This window comes from Anser brachyrhynchus (assembly GCF_964034855.1).
Source record: "Anser brachyrhynchus genome assembly, chromosome: Z".
NCBI lineage: Eukaryota > Metazoa > Chordata > Aves > Anseriformes > Anatidae > Anser > Anser brachyrhynchus.
The window spans coordinates 75,875,693-75,885,531 of NC_137697.1; positions in this window are offsets into that span (position 1 = coordinate 75,875,693).

Genomic DNA, 9,839 nt, shown 5'->3' on the forward strand with positions numbered 1-9,839 from the left:
GTGCACACCCAGTGTAAGTCTTGTCACTTACTAAAGACTGTATCCACCCATGCACCAGCCACTTCAGATGACTATCATATGGCTGATGGATCTCAGGATTCAGCACAGCTTATGCTGACATGGAGCACGCAAAGCTAAATCAGAAGGAGCACAGATCCTGAAAGACTCAGTAATTACATCTATGGACATTTTAGCCCAATATGTTGAAAGTGTACTACAGACAGGATATGACTGTGATCACACCAAAAAGGCTATAAGCTGATATTCCTCACCTGCGCTAAGTGGAGAGCTGAAACCTAACATTTAGAAAGAAACAACTGTGTCTAAGTGCCGGCTGTTTCCACGTCTGAAAGTTATTACATGCTTCTGTAACCTGGCTGGATCACGTACGTGTTTCACTGGGCAGATAAATGAAATAGGTAAACCTTAGCATACCTTGAACTATTAGAAAGTTCTGGTAAAGGGAAACCAACGAATCTGACAGGCCCTAAGTTCTTACTTTCTTTGAAAAGAGATGGCCCAACCATATAGTCCATATACAAGTCACATCTCCCAGATCTTTCTGGGTAAAATCCCTCCCTCTCCTTCTCCTTCCCTTTACTTGCAACTCCACATGCCCACACAATACTGGAGAAATGTGTTTGTGCAAGGAGCGGTGCCAGGAGGAATCAGCCCCTGCAGCTATGCAGAAACAGGCACCACAGCCCCACTGCTCCTGTGCTGGAAAGGGGTGAGTGTCTCAGAGAAACCACCTTCCCTTCCCATGAGACAAACAAATATTTGCTGTTGTTTTTTCCCTATTATTATTATTTTTGCAGTTCTTCTTTACTCACTTTGGAGTCTGTCATGAATACTCTAAAAGGGATTTTTAGCAGTTTTGTTGCCTTTGTGTATGCTTAAAATACCTTGTACCATGGGTTCTTCCTATAACAGTCAGGATGTTGTGTTGTTGTTATTGTGTCGTTGTTTTTTCCAAAGCTATTTCTTTCTGTCTGACAGACTGCTGTTAATCACATGCATAACAATATTCTGAACTATAATAAGTTTATGTGGTTTGAAACAATGTTATGTACCCCCCCTTGTCCCCGTGACCGTTACCGCAAGTTATTTCACAGGTTGGTTTTTGGATTTTTGCTGTTGTTTTTGGTTTTTCTTCTCCACCTAAAGACATCTTTACAAAACTGAGATTATAAAGCAGAAAGGTGTTTTCCCCATGCTTTCACTATTTGTTGATTCAATCTACTTGCATTGAAGGGAGTTCAAACAACCACAAGAAAGTAGCAAAAAATGCATAGGAACAACATACCGGTTACAGGTAACATTTCCCTTCTTTGTAGGCAGTTTGGAAACCTGTCTGCATTGCGAATTTAGGCCTTGAGGACCTAATTTAACCAAATGTCAATAGAACTTTGATTTATATGCCATTGTTTCCTTAAAAGATTAAAGACGCTTCTACACCTCAACTCTAGCCCAAACCACGCAAGTTCAGAAGGTCACCATAAGCGTTCCTCTTGCTTAAGGACTCTTTTGCAAATTATAACCTTAAGTGTAGAGTGGAAAAGAAATGCAAAGGCAGCTCCGCTTCTCCCAACAGCATGTAACCTGCAGGGACAATTTATCAGGTTCACATTTGGTTTTGGTTTTGTTGTTTTTATATGCAGTGCATAACGCTTTATGACAATGTGAAGGAAGAAACCTAATTTAATTTCATGAGATCACTGTTTATTAAAAGGCAATTTTTCTGGTATTATTTAGAAACCTAAAAGATGAAGTTAAATCAAGTCACTATTAGTAACGTCCATACATACAGAAGCAGTAGCTCCTCTGTCCCTTTGCTGTGGTCAAGGTGGGAGATGGTAACAAGCATACATCAGCAGGCAATGAGCAGATACCAACAGTCTGCTCTAAAACAGCTCAGCAAGACAGCATTATTGATCAAATGAACATGAGGAAAGCTAACAAAGAAAGCCTTCTGCTACCTTTACCCTTACACCTTTCTTTACTGTTTTGACGAGGAGCAATTTGGGACTGAAATCTGCACAGCTGACCAAGCAGAAAGTTTCACTTCCAGAGAAATTTTCGGTGGTCATTTTCAGTCAGCCACAAGCCTATGTTTTGTGCAGCTCTCAGCAGAAATTCCTATTCTGTGGCCTCATTAAAAAAAAAATAAAAAATATATATGTATATATTACTCTTTTGTCTAACAAGGCATAAAGTTACTATTGACCATATTTACCATTTTTTTCTGAATATACTCAGTTTCTGTAGAAGATTCCTGCAAATTAAAAATTGTCAGCTGATCTGATCTGGGCTTCTGAAAATGTGGAATGAAATACACATTGCACAACATGAAAAGCAACCACACTGAAGACAGAGCAGGTAAGGGAAACACTTTCACTGTTGTACATGAGTAAGCCAAACCAGATACATAAGCCAAATACTGTTTTCTTATGGGAATGCCCTGTTTTAAGATGGATTATGGTGTTTAGTACAGCAATAATCAATAATAATAGTATTACTACAATTTGTGACTACACAAAATAGCAGTGTTGTATTTGAGGTTGGTTTTCCAACAAGCCCTTGACAGAGAGCTTTCCTTCAACAGGCAGAAGGACTGATTGACCTTCCTCCACTGGTATTACTGAGTCCAACGCTTATTATCTACATTTATCTCCAAGGCCTCTAAATTGTTATAGGAAACAAATTGGTCTAATTTGTTGTTCTACTGCTCTGCTATCAAACATCACCATGTTTTCACAAACACTTATAACAATATGAAAATCCACAAATTTAAAGCCAAAAAGTTCAAACCCAAAGTTTTTCCTTTTACAAAAGACTTTAAAAAACACTCAGCAAATTAGCTTTTACCCAATTAAAAGCATTATATCAATGAAAACCCTGTTTTTTCCCAATCTTTAACACTACTCAAGAAGACAAAGGCAAGGGTATTATCCCATGTTCAGTGCCAAAAGTAAGTAGCTGTATTCCACCCACCTAAGTGCTTTCTTTAGTTTAATTGAATGGTTGAATTGAAGTGTTTTCATTTCCTGAAGTAAAATGGTGTGCAACATCCCAGCTCATTCTTATCCACCTTCTATTCAATCAGCAATATGTTCCTGTGGAAATTTAAACCATTCCATTATGTATATAAACTCATTTGTGATCTCACATGCCAGAGGACACTGATAAAGCATGTTATTTAGTCTGAATTTAATACTACAGGCTGGATCATCTGCTGGGATTTATGGCTTATTGATGCTCCCACTGACTCCAGCAAATGAGCCTGCTCAAGATAACAGTTATAAAGAAACTTTCAAGCCTTGTACAATTGCTACACTCCTTTAACAGCCAAATGAATCAAACAGATACAGAAACTATTGAAGAGGCTTGAGTGGAGAAGTGGAAGAGCCAGAATTGCTCCTGCCAGGCGTTGCCTGCCAAAAACATTAGGAAGCTTTCTCTATATCTAATATTAGACAGCAGAACTGGACCTCTAGCTACTGTCTCCAGAAATGCACCCAGCAGGAATGAGCATGTCTCCACATGACAAGGCAGGAGAGCACATACATCGTGCCAGGCGATCACCACGCTTCAGGCAGGTTATCAGAGATGATGCCAGAGGCCGGGTGCTGCCGGGAACAATGTGCTTTGCCCACAGGAGTGATGCTTCTTCAGCAGAGCACAGCATGTGATGCTGCTGTGGTTTTGAAAAGGCCCCTTTGATGCTGCTGGGTGGATGGGGGGAAGGGGGGAGGAGAGAGAGAGAAGGGGGGAGGGCTAGGACAATGGCTCATTAACTAATTCCCTCCAAAGTATACCTAAAAAATAGTTTCTAATTAAAAATGTTGCCAGCTACAGAGAGAATGATCTGAAAATAACTCTTCTCCTACTAACTCCCCCCACCCCCCATTTCTTCAAATTTCTTGGCTTTAAGACTTTCCACACTCCTCTCTCTGCTTCCCCCTCTCCCACCTCTCACCTCCTCCTCCTCCAATCTGGCTTCCCCGCCTCCCTTGGCAGGCTCTTTAGCTTTAATTCAATAGTCAAAAGGCTGAATCAAAAGTTGTATAATCTGTTTGAACCAACTTTTATTTCCTATCAGAAAAGGAGCAGAGGCTGAGGCCAGCCCAGCTGTGATTTCAAATGAATGGGAGCAATAAGACTGAGCTACCAGTATTTTCTCCTTACCATGCATGTCTTATTTGTCACCAGAGAAACCCTACCTGCTGCACCAGGTGTACCAAGGGGGCATCTCTCCATGCCTCTGGCCATTTTCATCTGAGGCATTTCATAACTGCTGTCACAGGAAACCTAAAATTAGAAACTGTTTTAGGTTTAGTGGATGACAAATTTCATAGGGACAAAGGCAGAATAAGGCAAGGAAAGGGAGGGAAAGAGGGAGATGAAAGGATGGGAGGAAGTATGGAAAACAGGAGAAAGACTGCCCAGTTTTATTCTTCCTGTTGAATTTCAGCAGAAATAGTTGCAGAGCATGCAGATAGGAATTATGAAAAGCCTACTGTGCAGGGAAGACCAGAAAATGCTTTGATTAGCTTGATAAAAAGTCTGATGTGTGGTATGACTGCTGTGTCTAATTGCAAAGAATGAGCACTGGTGAAGAGGAAAATCTCTCAAAGCTAGTAGACTGTATTAAAACAAAAACAAGTATAAACCCACCATAAATATATTTAGACTGTAGATAAGGAATTATGTCATTAGAGCTGGTTGATTCCTGAGCAGAGTTGCAGGGACGGGAGTTTACTACCTTTAAGGCACAGGTCAGTAGCGTGCCAAGAGACATGTCTTCATCACAAGAGGACTGGAGTGAAAGGCTGTATAGGAGGGCAGTGAAGGAAACAAAAAGGATGCACGTTCAGTGAACCAAGTGGGTACTGATGATTGCAGCTGACGGTGACATGAGCATCTTCAACTTCAGTGCTGTGTTGGCTGGCTTCAGCACCCCAAAATAATGCAGTACCTTATGCTGAGACCAATAACTGGATCTCCACAGCCCCTGTAACACCGATGCTTGAGGTGGTTGCAACCTTGTCACAGGAGGAACATAACCTTGTCTTGATCAGGAGTTGAGTAATTAGGTATAATGAGCCTCAGCCAACAGGACGATGCCAACAGGAAACAAGCAACAAGCAACAGCAGGGCAATGCCCGAAACTGCTGGAAATGTGTAGCAGGGTGTCACCAAGGGCTGAATTCACAGGTGGTTTAAAGATTTGGGGCTGGAAAAGGGAGAAACAAGTATCATTTACATGGAAAACTCGTGCTGGCTTTAGCTAAAAAAATAACAATAGTAATGAAAAAAAGCATACTTCCTTATTCTCCTATTAAGAGGCATAAAAACACTACACTATGATTTTTCAGCATGTCACAGAGAGCAGAGTACTAGTATTGCACCAGTACTAGGATTGGTTTAACTTAATTAACCTTGTCTGCTTAAACTCTTAAATTCACTCAAAGATCTCCACTCACAGAAAAAGTCACCCACTATGACTGTTTAAGCCTAGGATTTGGTTGTCTTTTAGCTACTTCCTACAAGATAAATGGTAAAATTCAAAATCTAGATTATAGGAATTTCTTCTGGCCGTCTTTGCTTCTATTTTTTTTTCCCTAGCAATTTGAGGGTTTAAAAATAAACCAGCAATACCACGTTGTTGGAGAAAAAGAAAATCTTAGATATAATGGGCAAATTTAAATTTAAAAAAATAATTATAATTGTAGGGTTTTTTAATCTGCAAGAGCACGTGGGAACAACACACACATCTTTACATGCATTGAAGCCTGACACTTTCATGGGACTGAATTTCATCTGTAAGGGAGCCCATGAGGACGTTTTACCCTCTGAGAGATGGGGCACACACCACAGCAGTGAGACCAAGTGTCTCCCAGATCCCCACCACACCTAGGCACATGGTCATATTTCTTTGAACGTTACTCATCCAAAATAATTCAAATTACATATGCTTTAAAACTCAGGCTAAAGAATTTACCAGGTTACAGTATCACAACTATCACACATTCAGCCATTTCTTTTGGTTTTATCTGGATTCTCTTAGCAGACCATCCTTGTTGTACGCAGTGACAAAATACAAATCACAGCTGTTATTTTTTTGTGATCTAGGAAAAACAATAAATGTACAGTAGTTCAGAAAATACCTTTAATTTCAATAGTCACAATCTCCCAAAGAATATTACCTGTTTTCAAGGCAGCTTAGGACAGCACTCCTACTTTTTCTCTGCTTACTTATTTACCCCTGTTAAGCAATAAGATTTTCCTTCCATTTTTAATTATTCAATTAAAATAAATAGAAGGGAAAATAAGACCTTAAATATATGCTGTTATTACAAGGTTTCTTATTGCAAAAAGCAGAGATAAAAGTTACATTCATTTTGTCTCCTACAGTTCCTTCTCACACATTGTCAACTCCCCTCATGCACACGAGTCCATCCTGCATAGAGAGAGTGCATATGGGACATTGGAATAGCTGCGGGATAAGTGCAGTATTAGCTCAGTGTGGTAGCTTTGATACGTGATGCTCCACAGGGCTGCCAGCAGAGTGACAGTCCTCTTCCCTTAATGCAAAGACTATTCATCTATTCAGTTCACTTGTAATAGTCTTATATTGTCATTAGTGGCACGAAGCAGATTGTGCATCACGACGGAAAGCTTTGCATCCCTGAGGATTAGTTCTTGCTTTTGAGTGCCAGTTCTGAAGCATTCAACAATTTTTATCAAATGAAAATAAGGGTCAAATACAATCAAGTGAAAAGAGGTGAAAACAAACAGGCCAAAATAATACAAGAACATAGGCAATAATTCATATTTCTACTGCATTGTTTTCAATGGTGATTTTTGTAGTAAGACATTTTTCACATCAGCAAAGTTACAAATTTATCTCTGAACACAAAGAATATTGCACTTTGAATTAAAATACACAGATTTCAACAGTTAGATATTAACGGCTTTCTCCTGAAATATATATATATATATATATATATCATTGCAATGTATTGTTCCATGGAAAATGTGGTGCATTTAAATCTATAAATTGTGCTAAAATTAAACATTAGAAAACCATCAGAAATACGTCAAAAGATAAAGGAGTTCTGAGTGCATGTGACCCAGTTCTGGTACCAGCACTCATGATAAGTAGAACTTTCCTTTGAGTGGGTTTGCAAATTCAAAGAGAGAAGGTGTCACATAATTTGTCAAATGCGTTTTTGCTAAGGTTAGAGGACCACTGTGCTAGGTGCTATAGAAAAAAAACCATCTGGAGGGTTTACATCACAAAGAGACCAAATATGACAGATAAGTAACTTCCCTCTTCTGATGTAGCAATTCAGTGGTAGAGCCAAGAACAAAGCAAAGGTCTTCAATCCTAGTCTAGCAGTTCTCTCCTCCCCCCTTCCATATTACTGTGTTTTCAAGGACTAAATTTTAAGGCTCTGTATACCTGTAAATGTGGGAACATTCTGTGTGGAGGAGTGCTGGTAAAAGGCTATTTAAAAGAACAAAAATACCATATGCTTCCTGGATTAATCTTGAAGCCTCATTAAGGTCAACATAGAAGCCTGAGATATACTTGTGATTTGGCGTGTACTTTCACTTGATCGGAGAAGGATGGTATTTTTGTAAACAAAGTCAGTAATTTAACCAAACCCCAAATAAACTCATGTGTAAATATGTTTTAATAGTGCTGTACCTTGGGAGCAAACACCCTAAGGAGATGCTGCCCCTGAGTTTACTAATCCTAAATACTAATGGAAGCATTTCATTTACAAACAGAACAGAGAATGAAGAGCATTCATATTATATAGCCCCATCTAAATGGTTCCTCCTGAACTATCAGCCAGTTCTGTGAACTGGTAATTTAAAACCAAGACAGTGGCCATGCATGCAGGCATGCATGAGAAAGGATCAGAAGGGGTAACAATCTTTCTGTAGATTAACAGTAGATTATATATTAAATAATGCTACCACATTCAAATACTGACATTTTATTCTTACTACTAAGTATAGGAAATGTATGAGTAACAAAGGCTTAGATTATTGCCTGAGTTATTCCATTGACATCAGCCTTAATCCCACTATCCATGAAGAGCCAAAAAATGCAGGAATAAACCAATATTACTAAATAAATCCTAAAGGCATAATTCTACTCCAATATTGGTTCTGTAAATAGAATAGTATTGATCTCAGTGAACACACTGGATTTGTTCAGTTTGGAAAATATTTACTTTTAAATTGCCAGCCCCAAGCCCTAATACTCAATTTTGAGAGCTCTGACATTTATTTTCATGTTAACAAAACATTTTTAATTTCAATGGCCTATCAGTGGAAAAATAAAGTCAGGAAAATCAGAAATTACATCTCTACAATTTTTAATCTTCGGGGTGCATTCTCTTGCATTACATTATCCCGAAAGTAACAGCACTCATTATTTGAAGACCTGGCATTTGTAGAAGTTTAATTTAATCCTACAGTTCACGAAACCTCGTTTGATGCTGAAGAGAAGGGCAAGGAAGGAGGCACTTGATCAGAATGTGTATGTTTGTTCATCTTTAACGTTGTTCTCTACATAAAAATGTCTTAATATTTTGATCTTTAATAGGATATTGGACCTGATGATCTTGATCTTAAATTGATTCCTTAAAATTAAGACTTCCAAAGTAATCATCATAATAACAAAGAACAGAGGATGCCAGGTGATGAAAATAAATTTGATATAAAGGACTGGCAAAAACATAAGTACAACTGGTCAACATTTCCAACATTCATTCTCATGCATATATTCACATTTAAATTGCTAAGAATTCCTTTACCTTCAAAAGAAGCCTGTAAATCCTGTTTTTTAGATCTATAACAGACTGTACTTTCAGTTTAAAGAAAGATGAGTGATAAAAAAATCTTAAAGAAATCTGCAACAAAAGTAAAATTTTCCCAAGGAACATCTAGATGCTGAACCCTGTTTATAAGACCACCGCACTATTTCTAAGCACCTCCAACTAAGCAATTCTAACTAATTACTTCAAGCAATTTTAATTTAAGATTAAACTAGGATTCCATTTGCTTCCAGATTTGTACCCATGTGTCAAAGATATGCTACCTTAAGTGCAGCAGAATAATTTATTCCACTACAAAATGTTTAGTTTCCCTGTGTAGATTAATTTCATTCACATCCAAGAAGGAGGTCTGAAGAAAAATACTTCAATAGACCAAGCCCATTGACTACACCCAGAGGTCTTGGTGTATTAGGTCCCTCTAAAGTCCTCTAAGGTGCAATTCAAAGTGTCTTAAGACACATGGCATGAAGGTATTTTCAACCAACCAAAAGGAAAAATACACCTAAAGGCCATAAGATTGAATTTAAAACATCTGAGTATAGCAGTGTCAGGTCATCAAGTGACAGCCATGTAGTTTTGGTATTAGAAATGCAGTAGCAGTATGAACTCTAGCTAGTCAATCCTCCTGTACAAGTACAAACTCAATTCTCCCTCATCACATCTGGCACTTGTGACAAATTTCCTCCTAAAGGTCTTTGATGAGGGACACTGCCTGAAAAAGACCATGAAAATTTTTTCCAGTATTTCCCTTTCAAACCATAACAAGCGGTTTTCCTTACTACAGTCTAAAAAATTTTTTTAACCTATTCAGTGCACACAGGGAAAACTTGTCACCTTTTGCACTGGAAAACTAGTGCCTTGTTAAAACCCCTGCCACCATAATAGTCTATGAAGCTACATAAGCCCAGTTCTGTCAGTCTTGCCTAGCACGTTACTATTTTCTTGGTCTACAATCACTCTTGTTTCTAACAGCCATGGTGA